Source organism: Epinephelus fuscoguttatus, linkage group LG11 (assembly GCF_011397635.1).
Source record: "Epinephelus fuscoguttatus linkage group LG11, E.fuscoguttatus.final_Chr_v1".
In the NCBI taxonomy this organism is placed as follows: domain Eukaryota; kingdom Metazoa; phylum Chordata; class Actinopteri; order Perciformes; family Serranidae; genus Epinephelus; species Epinephelus fuscoguttatus.
Genome location: NC_064762.1, coordinates 38,071,981 through 38,089,658, shown reverse-complemented (window position 1 = coordinate 38,089,658; position 17,678 = coordinate 38,071,981). Strand labels below are relative to the sequence as shown.

Below are 17,678 nucleotides of genomic sequence, written 5' to 3'. Positions count from 1 at the left end.
TTTGGGGCAGCAGGACAGTGTGTGTGTGGGATTGAGTCAAAATAGACTTCAGTGTGTATGTTCATGGTAATGAAGGAACATGTCACGCAGAGCAACAGTGTGACTCATTAATGTGTTTTTAATAGTTTCTGGACAATAATCAAGCTCTATGGCATGGAGAAAGAATTTATTTCAGGCTTTGGATAACAAGCAGATATTTTTTGGCTCTGCACACTGGATTTGTTGTTCCAAAAAAAAAAGAACAAAAATGGTGTGTAGGGAGCATTTATTAGGGGCGGGGAAAAAAGACGATACCGCATAGTATCATGATATTTCAGCAATATTGTGTCAATACAGGGACGGCAAGTATCAGTTTAGTCCACTAGATGCTGCTTGCTCCAATGAAAATGACTGAAGTGAGATGAATGGACTAAAAAACTAAAAATGCAGTTTTTTAAAACATGGGTAAACCCAATAAAATAGGCGATAAGCTCCTTTCTCATTGCCAGTGGACCAGGGCTGTGTACATGGCTCTGCAGCAGAGGATGCTTTCTGTGTGTGTGGTTGTTTTTTGGTGTGTCGCATTTGATGTCATGGACAGGCTGGAAAACAGGTTAGTAAACAGTAGAGAGCAGCATGGAGGCCTGTAAAAACTTTACCGAGGTTGCTTCTTTTTACATCTCTCCATTATTCAGTGTCTCTTTCAAACTCAGTGTAGACTAATTCAGAACAATATTTGAGCACTGCTTGGACGGAGATGGATGATAAATTGTGTTGGCACATCATTGCAAATTAGCGTGTTTACCCAGGTGTTGTGTTTCCATCACTGCTGACTGGAGCTGACAAATACCCATTACTCCTGCAGAGTCATTTGACCTGGGTGTGAATGGTAATTGTGAGCTTTCCCATTACATTAATAGCCAGATGTTAATGGTTTTTTTGTGCAGTGTGAAAGGGGCTATAATTTGCAGATGAAATAGGTAATAAATTGCATTATATAGCAGTGAATTTATGTTAATACTCAGCATATAGCAACATGTTTGAAATTGCAAAAATATTGTATCGTAACTTGAGCATCATGACGATATTGTATCATGGGTTATTCTCACCCCTAGCATAGCAGATAAGGTATATAACAGCAGACTTGGCTGAAAAACAGACGGAGCAGGGACCCCTACCACATATACTGTCTAAAATGCAGTTGTACATTAAACTAGGTGGATGGAGGTTGGTGGGTAGAGGGCTATATCAGCCTCAGGCTACAGTCTTTATCTGTCTTTACTTTTCAGGTAGGTGAGGCAGGATTTTTCACTTTCAGAAGGATAAGTTGTTGCAATATGTTGGATTCACGTTAATGCATATTTTCAGACATTTTTTAAAAAAGAATTTTAAAAAAAAGTTAAAAAATTGTCAAACAATGATTGATAGCCTACCTGCAGTAACTCTGAAGACCCCTAGGTCTCGTGGACCCCTGTTGAAAACCCAGGGCATATAATATATTAATGTGTTTTTATTAGTGTATAATCACCTGAAAATGAGAATTAGGTTCTTGTTACCTAAGACCAAGCTACATATGGAGTGGGTCCTGTACCATGAGTCTACCGTGTTGGGCTACAGTAGCCCAGAGTGGACAAACCAAACACTGTGTTACACCCCGCCCTTAGGTGGCGCTATTGGGCGAACAAAATTGCAACACTGACCCAAAATAATCACATGAACACCTTTAAAACATTTAAATCCATGGGATTTATTAGAATTAAAACAAGAAACAAAACAACAAAAATCCCAAGTTGAGAGGCAGCAGGTCCAGCAGTCCCCACACCAGAGGCCTCTCTCCTCTGCTGCTGCACAGGAGCTCTTAACCACCAACTCCTCCATGCCAAGTGCACTGCACCTCGTTAACTAATGCAGCACACCTGGGCAGATCTACAATGGAGGGAAAAGAGACAGCAGCACAGAACACACACAGCTGTAACAACTCTAGATAGGGCCATTCATGTTTTTTGCATTTTCACATTTTCATGTTTTTGCATTTTCGCGTTTCTGCCTCAGCCACCACAGTTCTCCTACACATGCTTGGCACACAGGAGAAGTTTCAGTTCTGCAACCTCACTGCTAGATGCCACTTATCCTACACAATTAACCTTTAAGTCTATTTTACATCTACTTTATCAAATATGTTTTTTGTATTTTTATGAATGGATTGCATGTTTACAAACTATAATTTACACATTTTTTCAAGTAAATATGTCACATCAAATCCAAAGGGAAACCATGACGTTAGGATGTGGACTCACTTAACAGCCAATATGGTACTGGTCAGTTATCCAATAAATAAATCAGTATTCAAAGAAACTGCACTTCATCATATGTAAACCACACTGACTCACTGAGCGCCAGTAAAAGGCCAACAGTGGCTTGGCAACAGGCCACAATGCAACATACTGTATCTGATCAAATGTTACTTGGAATATAACTTCCCTTTTGATGACTTTTTTACTCTACAAATAGTTAAAGGAATCATGACAGCATTAACACCTTTGTTTCAGTTTGAGACTGACTGAAGACACTGCTCTTAGTGAAGGTAGAGTAAATGAAGCTCCTTGCAGACAAAGTCCTAGGGCTGATTTAATCACTGCCTTAACACTCTCCTATAAGCCCCTTTTCCATCTAAAATTAGAACCTTAAGATGAGACCCTCACCTGTTGGAGACTGGCTCTCAGAGTCAGGAGGGAGGGAACAAAGCGTTAGGAGGTGTAGGTATGGCTACTTATGCTAGTAGTAGGGAACCAGTGGTCGCTTTTACAGTTAATGTCAGTTTATAACTGTGTCCATGTGCTATATTATCCCTTATCCCACTTTTAATTAAACATTTTAACATTTACACAGGACAGTGTCATGGCAAAATGTATTTGAAAAATCAGGCTGGGATGAAGGCTGATTTCCATTGGGCAATTGATTTCTTGTTAATAAAGTGAGTATAAGTGAGCAACAGTGTGCAGAATTCTTTGGTTTCCTCACAGTCAGATTAAATAGAATCTAAAGGGAAAGGGGGGATGAAATCGGAGCAAAAATTTACACACTGATGACTCGATGAGTAGTTTAATGGCAGGCAGTTGAAAGAATATCAATTTCCCGAGCTTAAAGGTATCAGGGAAAATTAAGGGATTTTTTTTATTGATCAGCCATAAAAGCCTCTGTGTTTTTCTGGTCTTTGGTCTAATGTTATCCATTGCATTCTGGGCACAGCAGCTATTTCGTTGTGTTCAATTAAACCACTGGGGATAGAAAGAGACTGTCCAAATCCTGTCCAAACCTCTCTGTGACAACAGATACCAATACCACCATTTCAAAAAGCTGTGTTGCAGGTTATCCTTTCTTTATACAATAGGCCACGCCTGCACTGTACAGCTTTATTCTGTTGAGATGGATCTAGCTGCAAAGCTTCAGGCTGCTGTTCACCTCCTCCGTCGGACCCTTCTGGTCTGGAGCTTGCAGAGGGAAGTGAATTGTGTATGCCAGAGTCGATCATCAGGACACAATAGCATTCCTTCATTAATTTGAATAAGCCACATGACTCCACAAATAGAATAGTGCAGGAATGAGTTAGCATTTTAGCACTCCAGGTTGCCTTGTCATGAAGTCAATGGCTTTTTGAATGGGTTTTTTGTTATATGCCTGAAATAAGGTCTGTAGTTAGCATAATCTCAAGAGAATTTCATGGGTTTTTTTTCTACGACATAAAATTTGTAAGAACTCTGAGGCCTTGGTATGACTTAAAACAAGACATTTGCTAACGTGGCTAAATGAGACTACAGATCATCTTCAAGCCGCACACGGCTTTACAGCCACTTGGTGGTGGCAGTGTTGAAATCATGTGACCATGGTTTAGTTTGTATATAGACAATCATTAGCTTTTTATTTCTGGCAAAAATCATAAAAGTGATGTCCATTTGTGAAGATTATCTTGCTGAACAAAACCTGTAAACATCAAACTTTTCTTTGCCGCAGAGCTTATTTTCTGCAGTGATCCAAAATCAAATTGAAGAATCCCGATGGCTTTTTGTTGAAGGAACAAGAGTGGTGCTAACTACTGTGCTAGGCTACAAATAAATTTCATCGCTGCAGCACTCTATACCACCAAGGTGGACAATGCAACCTTAATATTTTGATAAAACTGTAACTTAAATAAGAAGAAAAAAGAAGAAAGTCAGGTTAGGTAACATAACTGTGAGCAGCAAATAACTTTTGCTAACATAAGCTAATATAAACTCACATTAGCTAGCTATGCTACTGTCATGTAACTTAACGTTAGTATATGTTAGCAAACTCGTAAGGTTAGTAAGTAAGTAATCTGCTGCTTAACCCCATGTTACTTAACTTTGTAAGTAACAGCTATATCGAAAAATATTAAGGCTGCATTGTTAACCTGGTGATTATTGTTGGAGGTTGTGTGGCAGAGATTAGCCTACATGGCTCTATAGCCTGTAATACAGTGGCATCTAAACATATAATGCACTTATTTATTAATGATAACAATAGAACTACAGCCTAAACATGAAAGCATGTGACCAGTCAGCTTCTAATAAGCCTTGTAACATACATGTATAGGCTACATCATCTTGTGATGCATGCTAGTTACACAGTGGCATGGATGTCATACAATGTACTTAATAGTATTTTTAGGCAACTTATTATTGTGATGAAACATTTATTGATAAAGAAGCATGATAAACACACACAATTTTACAGTTTACAGTACACACATGGAACATGCTCTGTTTTGAGATGGACCCCAGTGCCGAAGATGGGCCTGGAGCTCTGCAGTAGGATGCTTTTGATACTGCTGGAGAATATCCATGCTGGGTTGGATTTATTTCCTTAGTGCATTTCCATCCATCTGTTTATATGTGCATTTTGTAGTTCCTGAATTAAAAGACTCGAGTTAAAGAACCAGAAATTCCCCCAAAAATATTGCAAAAAAGTTTTATGCTTCTCTGAGGCTGCTGTCTTGAAAAAACAAAAACAAACAAACAAACAAACAAAAAAAAAATTCAACAAATTGCACTGGAAACAGACTTTATGAATTAATAGTGCACCACTCAAGCTTCCAGTGAAGAGACAAAACAATAGATCTGTGTGAAGCAATGAGGAGACTGTAACCTTCCTCAAATGATTACATGAAACAAACAGAGATGCCATGTTTCATCACATTTTCCACATTGTTTTTCCTCCATCTGAGATTTGGCTGGAACACTTTAATTACATCATCTATTTGTACCCTCTACTTCTGCAATGGTTTAATTAGCGCCAAAATAATTAGCACTACTAACTGTATGTCTTGATGAGCCCAACTACTAAAATTTCCATAATGGCAGTGGATGGAATTATCATGAATTTGCATTTCCTTTGCCGATTACTCAAAATCCTACAGAGCTACACTTGGATGGAACCTTGACTTTATAGATTTGTGTTGGCTTAAAAATAACAAAGTTTAAACAATAAAGTTTGATTGGAGCTCTAATTATGTTTTGGTGTGATATACTGAACGCAACATAGTTTGTGTCAAGGTTGTAGCATTCATTCCATTATTCATGCTCTGCTTCTTTTATGGAGTCATTTATTGACCCATATTCATCTACGGGAGCTGTTTTGTCTTTAAGGATGCTTTCACACCTGCAGTTGGGTTCATTTGGTCGCAACAGATGGAAAGAATGATACATTGTTACATTTTAGTTTTGGTTTGGTTCCTGTTCACACTGACTTTTTGCTAATGAACCAAGGGGAGTAAACATCAAGTTCTATCGACTGACCTGTAACTCAAGGATTGGATTGTTCTGGTGTTTGTCACCCTGCATCATCAGGACCCACATGGGGAAATCAAATTCCAGTGACTGACAGATGTTTATACAGCAGCACTTTAATGCCTCTTAAGTGTTTACATTTATATTTTTGGTTTCACAAAGAGCTCATAGAGAAATAACTGATTTTAAGCATTATTAGTGGGTTAGATTGTAAATCAATCTCATGTTATGAATGATGACTAACGTAGAGACAGAATGAAAAGAGGGTACAATAATGATTCGGGGCTTAATACTGTGGGATCACTGTCACAAACTTTTTAATGAGCTTAATGAACAGACAAAGTACACAGAGTTGGCTACGGTAATGGCAGTTTGAACAGTATTTTAATCAGGGAAAATACCCTCACTGACATGCATACGTTGCCATGGTTACATGTATGCATTAGCATAGATAGGTTATGGGATATACGTGAGATCAGACAGATTTCACTATCAGCAGATGGATTTATTATTGGTTTGGCTGTTGCTAAAATCACATATCTGCTGTTCGTTTTCTTTCATACCACAAACTGCACCAGAGTCAGTTTGGAAGCGGACTGAGACTCATCTTCATGAGCGGCCTAGGTTCTGTTGTTTGGTCCACGCCAGGGTTCGATTGACAGCTTTCACAACCACCCAAACGAACTGTACTAACTGCGCAAACGGACCTGAGTTCGTTTTAACTGAACCAAACAGCACCCTAGGATACAATGTTGGTGGCATTGGTGGGTATATGTTATTAGTATAAAGCACTATGACTATACCACCATGAGATAAAAATCTTGACTTGAAATTGGCAGAAAAGAGGGGCAATATCCTTATAATTTGCTGTGAATAATAATACCTCTCTTCTATTAAAAACCCACAGTGGCTTCCCTGTAGCAGTGACCATTTTGAGAACCACATTGTGAAATTGTCTGTTCTTTAATATTCAAACTGTGGGGAACACTTTTCGTCTTGTCAGATACAGAGTTTGTGTCCCAGTGGGAAAAAAAAGTCCTCAAGGACAACAGTATCATCATCAGATCAATAGTAAAGATGTTATCAACATCACTGTCAAGAAGCAGTAGATACAAGAGAGCTGACTTTAAGCCCTGGGGCCACAGACATACTGGAGGCCCTTCCCTCCCTTCACAATATGCCCAAGCAACATTGATTCAGAACCTCCTGTCATAGCACAGATACAAATGCGAAACTCATCAACATAAGAAAATCCATCAGGCAAGACAAAGGTAGGTTATCAGCAAAGTAGGCCTGTGTGCACAGCGGCAACATGGCAAGATCAGTCTTTTCAATTGAAAACTCTATACAACAGTATAAAAACAAGTATGAAACTGGCTATTTTACCTTCAGAAGTGCTTTCTCCTGGTCAGTCAGTGGTTTCCATGCATGTTTGTCAGTACTGAGTAATAGATTTGTGAGGGAGTAGAATAAAATGTCCCCTGAGCTGCACACTGGCATACTCTTGCTTGTTTGCTGTGTAGTGCTGTCCACAGTGCTGAACTGTCACAATCAGTACGTTTACATGGACAGTTTAATTTAAAAGTGGTCATGTAAACGGTCATTCCGATTGAAAAATGGTCATTCCGATTGAAAATTAAATCCGATTAAAGGGGGTGGTTTATTCCGTTTGTCATTCCGAATGAAAGAATTTTGTGTGCATGTATACACCCATTCCTCTTTAAGTTCATTCCAGTCTTTCTGCGCATGCTCGTTTCCTTGCCCTTCTGGTGCAATGACGTATATAGCGCGGCTGAGGTAGAGCAGTCGGACTCGTTGCACTCACCGGTTTCTATTCGCCACAGCACGGTCTTCTGTCTCACCCGAAAAAGGCACTAATAACGGCGCCGTCAAGCATCTTGTTATCCAGAGCGAGGACTACAGTGTTTTCTTCCGGTAAACGTAAACACGTAACATCCGCCCCGCCCCCTATCCAATCAGAAACCTTTGCTGCCCCAAACCTTGCGCAGACCTGAATAAAGGCGATTGAACTGATCTCTCATGTAAACCCTCATTCGGAATGAATATTTCCCATGCAAACTACCTGGAAACACTTTAATTCTGAATGATTTCATTCAGATTCATTTCATTCCGAATGAGAAGCCATCATGTAACCGTAGCCAACGTAACTGTTTTAGTAACATTGTTTTGCACTAATAACTGGCTTAGGCCTCAGACTGCTTGTGTGGGAATTGTAAGGTTTAATAGTGGGTTGAGAATACACAACTTTAGCATTCTTTACCATACTTAGAAATAATAGGCTGCACTGTCAGGTCACAATTCATTAATATTGACTGAACCGCATTTCATAAAATAAATATACAGTAAATAAGCATGTTGTGAATATTTTGTAAAAGCCCCAATAGTCAACCCTACAATATAGTTCTAGTACCAATATGGAGGTACTTGCTCAAAAATATCATGATATGTGATTTTCCCTGTATTGCCCAGCTCTACTTCTTACGATTACAAATAGCGTGTTAACATCATATACTATGGATCGTAGAGCTAGGAAATAATCCTGTGAGAATCTCATGAGCCTTAATGTTATTGACCAACTCAAGATGGTTTCATGGTTGAGGAGTTGGTCAAGTGATGGTTAAAAATACTGTGCATTGAAAGCAGAACATTATGTCCATTTTTGAGTACTCTGCGCAATGAAATTTGGCTGATGGAAACATCTATGCTTGTCTTGTTCTCGAGCACTTTCTTTTAACCCCAAGATATTTTTGAGTTTTTGGAAAAATCAGTCATAGTTATAACTTTGATTCTGACATGTCAATGGTATATTGAGAAACGTTTTGTGATAACTCTGCCACTGTTGCTTTTCTAACCAGTAATACAGCAATCGCCGAGGACACTGACAAAAATAGAGATCTGGGCAATGATTTAGAGGCCTGGCACCAAGCTAGGAAGCAAATTATTTTCAGAAACATTACACTTGCTGGGATCTAAGGGTCAAGCCCAAACTCAGTTCAGTCATTTTCATGGTGGAACTGAACTTTATCCATTTCCAATCCACATCTGCTCCAAGGGTGAAGACATAAAAGCTCACTCCCTCTGAGTTTGTGTCTGTTCTCTAAAGACAGAAATTAATTCTCAATGCAATGGACTGTGTGCATAAAGTTGTATTTGTATGTGAAGCAGTCCATGAATAGAAACTAGTTAGCATGCAATGGCGCCTTAATGCACAGGCTTACCGAAGATTAAATTCCGAGTACAAGCTTAAAAAGGGTTAAATGTATGTGTTATACATTCTGCTGCCTTAAACAATAATGGGCCAGGGAAGTCACAGAGGTTTCCCTGTGCATAGCTATGATGATCTGTACCATCAGTGCGGTTCAGAGAACTGGAGGAAAGTAACCGACCAGGCATTCGGTCTTTATGAGCAGGCCCTGACAATCAGTCTTTTTTCAGAATTTTTGGAATACTATGTAGGTTTATATGTTTAAAATGGGTAAGGCAAATAATAGAATAACTAAAACAGTCTGTTAAGTTCAGAAAATTACATCACTTCACTGTTACACTTACAATATTATGATATCCAAAATCCAACACAATATCAAGTCTCGCATGAGGATATTGATGTATTGCTCAACCCTAGTAAGAAGGAGGGTCTCATATTCCTGCACAGCTAGCAAGATGCCTAACTGCATGCAGCAGAAATAGCAACAGGAATATTGCAATTGGCATGTATGAGATAGTTGACTCAAGCTGACTTGAAGAAATATCAACTCTGTGATCTGAATATATCCTCCGTTGTTATAGAAAAACATAATGTTAACGGCATATGAATATCACTACTGCAACCTCTGTGTCAACAACAAAGGATCACTGTGGGAAGAAAATGTCACTCACTACTGATAGGGTAGGGCAAATCACACAAAATAATAACTGAAATGTACCTTTTTTTTCATACCTTAAGCATATTTCCTAAAAGAACTACTGATTTTACATGAGAGCAGCTCTGTGTTGAACATGTTTGAAGTTTGTAGTCAACCAGCCCATTTCATTTAAACACTGATGATAAAAACATTTGATTTATTATTTATTGACAAAATTGACACCTGGGCGGCACGGTGCTGTGGTGGTTAGCACTCTCGCCTCATAGCAAGAGGGTTGCCGGTTCGATCCCGGGCGTGGGAGCCCTTCTGTGCGGAGTTTGCATGTTCTCCCTGTGTCAGCGTGGGTTCTCTCCGGGCACTCCGGCTTCCTCCCACAGTCCAAAGACATGCAGATTGGGGACTAGGTTAATTGGTAACTCTAAATTGTCTGTAGGCGTGAATGGTTGTCTGTCTCTATGTGTCAGCCCTGCGATAGACTGGCAACCTGTCCAGGGTGTACCCTGCCTCTCGCCCAATGTCAGCTGGGATAGGCTCCAGCCCCCCCACGACCCTCAAGAGGATGAAGCGGTTAGAAGATGAATGAATGAAAATTGACACCTCAAGTTGTATTTTAAAAGTATTTTAGTAATCAGTATTTTAAAGTATTTTAAAATCAAAGTCTCCAAATCCAGAGCTGGATTTCTCCATCTTGCAAACTGATGTATAAAACATAAGACAGTGTACAGCATGTTACAACATTTTTGATGTTCTACTTGCCTCAACAGACCACACAGGCCTCCACTCAGAGAAACGAGCAGTGTGGAGTGGCAGGTGAGAATCTAACCCACAGAGACGTGCCATCTCTGATGATGAGCGCTTCTGCGGGCGGATTGGGAGACAAGAGGGGATTGATGCAGAGAGAAAGAAGCTTTAAGCTGCTGTTAAATCAGCAGTTAGGAGGGTGTGAGAGTGATTGCTGGGAATGTGTATGCATGCATGTGCGTGCTTAGTAGACATGTATGTTGTAACATGTGTGGGCGATGCCACCTCACCACTTTCGACATGTATCTACATATTACTTCTATAGTTAAGTTTCACTTCTTACCATCCACATTTTTGCAGCAAGAGGAGTGTGATGACTCATTCTCATAGCTGGCGGAAATGATTAAAACATAAATACACAGCTTGGGTGCTCTGTGACTCAGGGGACTAAAATGCATTAACTTGTGAGGATGAAAAAAAACTTGCAGTTACAGGTTTTTAGCTGGGCTGATTGTGAGAGAGGGAGCCGGATAAAATAAAGAGGCATTTTAAACTTAAATACAATGTGGAGTGGTTAATGAAAGCAGGGACATGGCTCACTATTAGCAAGGGTTACTGATATACTGTTTGGTAAAATGGTTTAAGAATATGTATTTTTATATCCACATGAAGTCAAATCATTATATTCCTATATATTACAACTTAGGTCTTATTTTCTTACTGTAATCTATCATGACTAAAAGAAGTTAGCCTGACATCACCAGACCAAACTGCAAATGTGAATTACTCTTTCGTTTTCCAGGGGCCATTATCAGCAGCTGTAGACCAGATCTACAACCAATCAGAGAAACATGATAAAGTTTACATGCACAGTTAATTGGAGCTACAGTTAAAGCTAGGCCATTTGATCGGACTATCCTTGTCCCAGTATGCAAGCACAGGAGGGGAATCAATTTATTGACAGAAGTATGTCCCACTCCGCTACCATAGATTGCAATATGCCCCCTTTCAGCTTGTAAGTGTTGGACCTTTTTTCCTAAGCTATTTCATTACAGACTAAACAATCGACAAACAAGTTAGCTTCAGTTAGCTAGCAGCAAACTGGTACCATGGTGGACAACTTTAGAGTTTGTACATTTTGTACGTACTGTTAAATATGTAACTCTTTCAGCTGATACAGCATAAACTGTGTCTCCTCGTCTGTCCAAATATGCACAGCTCCAAAGATGTCATCAATGACATATGGCGCGATGGCTCCGCATGTTGTCAGTTATCATCTGAAGTCCAGTCCAGACCCCAAAGATACGCCATGAGACAATTTGAAACAAGCAACAACTTGCAAGGAGCCGTTCTGCAAGGTTCACACCAATGCATAGAGATGAGATGGTGTCTCATCTCTATGCATTACCTGCCACAGCCAGCAAAAATGCCATCGACAGTCATTTTGACTTGATCAGCTGACTTCACTACAAGCCGGCTGGCTGCAGAAACAGGTGACGAGCTTTATGATCTAAAACCAGCTGCAGGGGATTTGACCAGCTGAGTTGTAGGTGACACTATCAGCCAGCTTGAGTCGAGCTCAGAGCGGCCAGTTTACATCGCTGCAGCTTTTCTCTGCAACTTTCTAAAATGGTTTAATTTCATCCTGTATCTTTGGTCTGAACTGGGCCTTAAAAATGCCAAATATTAAATAAATGGTTGTGATTCACCCAGAGTTGACCAGGCCGGCTGTAAAGCTGTCCAAACAGGAGGGGAACCAGACGCATCTGTCAGAGCAAATAAAAGATGAGCTCACAGATGTGGTGCCATGCCATTGTTCGAATGCTCCAAAATTCTAAAGACTCATAAGTCTAAAAAATGTCCTGTTGGACCAAAAGCACATTTCTTTGACAGCCCATCATTCCATAAACAAACGCCCATGCTCTGAACTCCCCTTTTTCCAAAAATACACACTCCCTGCAGTTACTTTCAGTTTCCTGGTGGCGTTTGAGCCACCAAACCCAGGTGTTTTTAAGCCAAAACATCTTTTTCTGAACCATAATGAAGTGCCTAAACCTAACCACATATTTGTAACAGCATTTCACCACAGTGTTACTGACGTATGGTTTACAGCAACATACAATGGGCACATTTTTGGGTGTTAGGGATGTATAACTGCAGAGAGTGTGTATTTTTTTGAGAAACAGCACTTCAGAGCAATGTTGTGGGAATAATGGGCTGTAAGTGAAATGCGTAGGCTTTTGGTCCAATTGGACATTTTTGTGGACCATGGGGCTTCTGAATTTTGTGCCATCAGAACAATGGGAAGTCCCCGCAAATTTGTCTGGTTCCTCGGCTAAAAAGGAGTCACACAAGACAAAAAACACAAGCAGTTAGATGTTTAAAATATAAATAAGTAAAAAACAAACAAACAAACAAAAAAAAGAGTGTTGTGACTCCATCAAATATAATAATAGTACTTTATATGACCTTATTATAGCTGTATATATTATTTAACTTTATTATAACAATACTTCATTAACGTTATTATAATAGTGCTTTATTTCACCATATAATAGCTGTATATATTATTTAACCTTATCATAAATGTTTTTTTATTTAACTTTACTATGACAGCACTTTTCGAACTTTATTATAACAATAGCTCCTTTATATAACTTTATTGTAAATATCGCTTAAAAATATTGTGATATTATTTTAAGGCATATTGCCTAGCCCTACAAGATATGTGTGATTAATAGGGATCTTTGAGTACCAGGTGGACATTTTCACAAATAGCATCACCTATTCACAGTATGAGTAGAGTAAACATGTTGCAACATTAAGAATCCGACGGCTGACAGTTAGTAGTGGAGGTCTTTTTCCCTGACTGCCCATGAAGACGCAGCTGAGGAAGCAGTGCATGAAATGTATGCAGCTGGATTCTCCCATGAGCCTCCGCCATATAGTCTCTGCCAGGGGACATAAACACGTTCAGGTCTATGTAGCACAGTGTTGCTCTTAGGGTGCCTGCGAGGATGCAGATCAGTATGTGTTTGTGTGTGGTTGTGTGTATATGTGTGTGTAGAGGACCCTGGATTTAGCCCAGCTAATCAGATCAACTTGGCATGAAAGACAAATGGGCCTCAGGCATTAGCGTGCTCAACCTATTTAATTGTAGCATTCTCACTCTAACAGGTCACTGCTTAGTGAAGAATCTGGACATACTTTTGGAAGCTCCACGTGCTAAACTGAGAACAGCCACATTGCTCTGTATTCATTGGTTTGGTGTAGATGTTACTGCTCCGTGATGAGCCATAAAGCTTTCTGTAGTTTCCACACAGCAGTAATAATACCACACAGTCACTTCCTTACTCTTATTACAGTTATGATAGTGTTGTGGCTGCCAAGTACCACAGAAGTCACTGAAGTGCCTCTAATCAAACACACTCTGTAGTACAATGGCTTTGTACAACAGTTAAAGGGTTGATTCACCCAAATTACAAAACAACACAAAAACAGATTCTCCCACTACCCTCTGATGGCATCTAGTCATGCAGATTGTATTAGGTTTTTTATGTGTCCAGCTTTTAGATGTCGGTCTCTGGAAGGTTCAACTCAACCACAGTACAACTGAGATGAATAAAAATTTTACTTGTGGTCCTGCGAGTATTAAGAATTTAGATTTAGGAATTTCAGCAGCAACTTCTCTCTCCAGAAACCATTTGTTGTCTTACTGTGGTTAATCCACACATTATACTGTCAACATTTTACATTGATACTTTCCCGTGGAGGCAGGTATCTCGAAACTATAGGAAAATGAAACCAAAGCCCTCTGCATAGGTTTCTTCCGCTCAAAGGTCTGTGTGCTAAAAGGTCCACATAGCATTTTTTTTCTGGGCACTTTGTGGCAGCATGCGGTCACCTATAGAAAAGACGTTGTGCCCAGTGTCTTTTTCGGGGCACTCTGGGTTTTTTTGTACAGCCACTCAGATCGCCTTTAGTTGAAAATCTCTGACATCACTGTTGTTTCTTTAGATAGGCTACTGTCTACTATGGACGATATTGGATTTTTTTGCTGATATCCGATGTGCTGACATCTAACAACTCATTTGACCAATAACTGATAACGATATTGATATATCCACTTTTTTTCCCTACCTAATTTTAGTGATCATCAAGTCTCTTCTTTAGCGGAATTAACATCATATTATGCATCCATACTCTTATCATGATGGCCAACCAGTAGATAGAGACATGAAACACAATACTTTTCAATGTATTTACAGTAATAATCATTCATTGTGCAAATTAAGAAAAAGAAAATGTTGGCCGATTCTGATGATTCATTTTAAAGCCAGCATCTGCCGATACTGATGATGTGCTGATATTATTGTGCGTCCCTACTGTCTACTGTCACGAAAAAGACAGAAAAACCCATTTGTAGGAGCAGATCAGCCAGACACTGAGTGCTGTTGGTGAGTGTTGTGTTTTTATTTATGTACACACTGTAAGTTTGTTGTTAACTGTGTAGTCAACGCTCGGTTAACGTAGTGTCACTGTAGCTACCTAGCTAACATTAGTGTCAAGATATTGTTGTCATAGAAACAAAAATCACCTGTAGCATATCATTTAAGAAGCACTGGAAGCACTTTTTTATGAAGCGCTGGGAAGAAGCGCACTAATTAAACACATTCTGTAGTACGATGCCTTTATTCAACAGTTAAAGGGTTGATTCACCCAAGTTACAAAACAAGTGTTTCCACTGCCTTTTTTCCCATTGTGCTGAATTTGATTTTTTTTTTTTTGTTTGTTTATCATAAAATACCTGTGTGTGCGGTAGAAGTGAACTTTGAACCCCATCCAATAGGATTGTGGCTTTAGGCAGAAAATAGCAAAAGTTCAACAGCAGAGAAAAATGGGAGAAAGTGACGTGGAAGTGATGACATTCTTACCCTAACCAATCCCACTCCTCTCTCCCGCAATGGGGAATGAGTCTTAAGGCTATTTTTAGTGGGTTTACCCTTGTAGAAAAGGGGTAAGAGAGAAAGTAGGGTGGACCATACCTTTGCTATCTAGGGAAATACAAAGGGATTACTTTTTTTATGAGTCTATACTTTGTTTTTTAGAAAATACCTTTAAGAATGTCAATCACAAATGGCTGACATCAGGTCAAACTACAACGGTCAACAGACATTATGAAGTTAAGACAAAAAGAAGAAAAGCGCCATCTCACTTGGAAAGCCGTCCTTATATAGTGTACAGTTCTTTTGACTTGCTGCATCTCATTCTGATGCATCTCATGGGACACTGCTGGCTGTGTGTTTTAGGATTTGCAAATCTGTGTTCTCTGCAGACCTGCACATGAAAAGCCTGAGAAAACAGGTAAAGTTCCAAGCATCTGCATGTTTCACTCAGTGTTGCAGAGGGATACTATTATTATGGAAACTGACAGTTCCAGTATCTTGCACAGTAATACTCTTTACACACCAAACTTAACAAAACCTTTTGGCAGTATTTTGCCAATAGACTTTTTTTTTCTTTCCCTGTGGTGTCACGTACGGTGAAATGGACTGGCTGTAAAACAGGTTAGTAAACAGTAGAAAGCAGCATGGAGCAGTGAAAATGTTATGGTGGTTGCTTCTTTTTATATCTCTTGATATTACTTATTCAGTCTCTTTCTCAAACTCAGTGCTGACTAATACAATATTCAGGTGCTGCTTTAATGGAGACGTATAGTATGGTGGCACGTCACTGTATCATGTAGGAAAAGGGGTTAAATTTAGCACGTCTGGCTGGATTTCGTATTCCCATCACTGCTGATCGGAGCCAATAGGAGCTGAAGTTGATGAATACTAAGTAATCAATACCAAAGCCTGATGCTAGTGGGTATAAGGTTTTTTTTTTTTTGTCCAGTGGCAGAGGGGCTCAACAGTAGAGTGCAACTTTGTATTTCAGAGTCAGCTTAAAGACATGTCCTGGTGTTTTTTTATGGCATCTGCCAGTGCCCACAAATCCCAAATTGTCCTTCCATCTTAACACTCAATTGTGACTATTATAATGATGATAAATAAGATGTTGATGATGGTGGATCAAGCAGGGTCACCAGCTGCAGACATTCTCCCCCGACAATACCACCAAGTAACAATAAAATGAATAATCCATGTAGGGGTGGGCGATATATGTCGTTAACGAGAATATCGTCATTGTTGTTTTAACAATGTGCAAATTTACGTTATCGAGTATGTAAATGACTTCACAAAAACAACTGAAAACACGCGTTGAAACCAGGTTGAAACCCCACACATTCACCGAACGAGAGTTACGTAACTTGCGTGCAGCAGCACGCCGCAGTACGCCTAGGTGGTCACATGATCTCTCCCTGGCACCTTCCCAGCAGGTTAGCCTGCTGCTAAACAAACATTCGCGAGACAACATGGCAACACTGCCCACGGATGCTCCAGCAGCTTCGGAAGACGTGGGTCAACCAGTGATAGATCCCAGCCTGTAAGGTGGGAACTCATGCTGTATTGTGTTGCAGGGGAACAATTAACGGGTTGCTCAAGTACCCGAAGCCTGCGTGGTTCATGAGTGGTTTGCGGTTATACCAATAAATAACTGAACATGGTGTCAGAAGTAAAGTCAGACGCGAGTGACAGTGCTAGTGACTTAGTCTGCATATAGCGACACGCAAAAATGTCTAGTTGTAGGTCGGGAAAGTTCGCAGTACCCGAAGACCGTCTACGGAGCTACCTAGCCTAGCCACAGTTAGCTAAACGAAGCGGCAACACGGCACAGTTTCAAGTCTCCCCGCCGGAAAGTTCACCTTCAAGGCTGAAGACTGGCCTAAATGGATTAAACGCTTAGACAGATTCCGCATTACTTCTGGATTGGAGACGCAAGCAGAAGAGAATCGCAGGAATGTGATCTTTGAGAGAGCAAAGTTTAATCAGCGGCATCAAGAAACGGGCGAGACGGCAGTTTGATTAACGTTACGGCGCTGCACTGCCTGGCGGAGCACTGCGGTTACGGGGCTCTACATGATGAGATGGTGAGGGACAGGCTTGTGGTGAGTCTGCGGGACAAACACCTATCTGAACAGTTGCAAATGGACCCGGAATTGACGCTACAAAAGGCCGTCACCAGAGTCAAACAGAGAGAGCAGGTAAAAAAAAGCAGCAATAAATGTTAAGAACATTTTTCCTTTAAAACATTGTGTCCATTAATATCATCCATGAGAAACAATGAATGAGCTATAACTCGGGCTGGTCCAAACACATATTTAAAAGTA

General features: G+C 40.0%; 2 protein-coding genes across 2 annotated transcripts in view; one reads left to right on the top strand and one right to left on the bottom strand.

The window, feature by feature from the left end:
- Positions 1 to 17,678, top strand: part of lrfn2b (leucine rich repeat and fibronectin type III domain containing 2b) — a 242,941-nt gene that overhangs the window by 49,356 nt on the left and 175,907 nt on the right. The gene's annotated exons all lie outside the window — the stretch shown is intronic.
- The window catches only part of LOC125897389 (xaa-Arg dipeptidase-like), a 649,571-nt gene continuing 639,676 nt past the window's right edge, over positions 7,784 to 17,678 (bottom strand). The window contains exon 8 of the transcript XR_007450417.1: positions 7,784 to 7,866. The gene's annotated coding sequence lies outside the window, so the exon portion shown is untranslated. The remainder of the gene's footprint in view (positions 7,867 to 17,678) is intronic.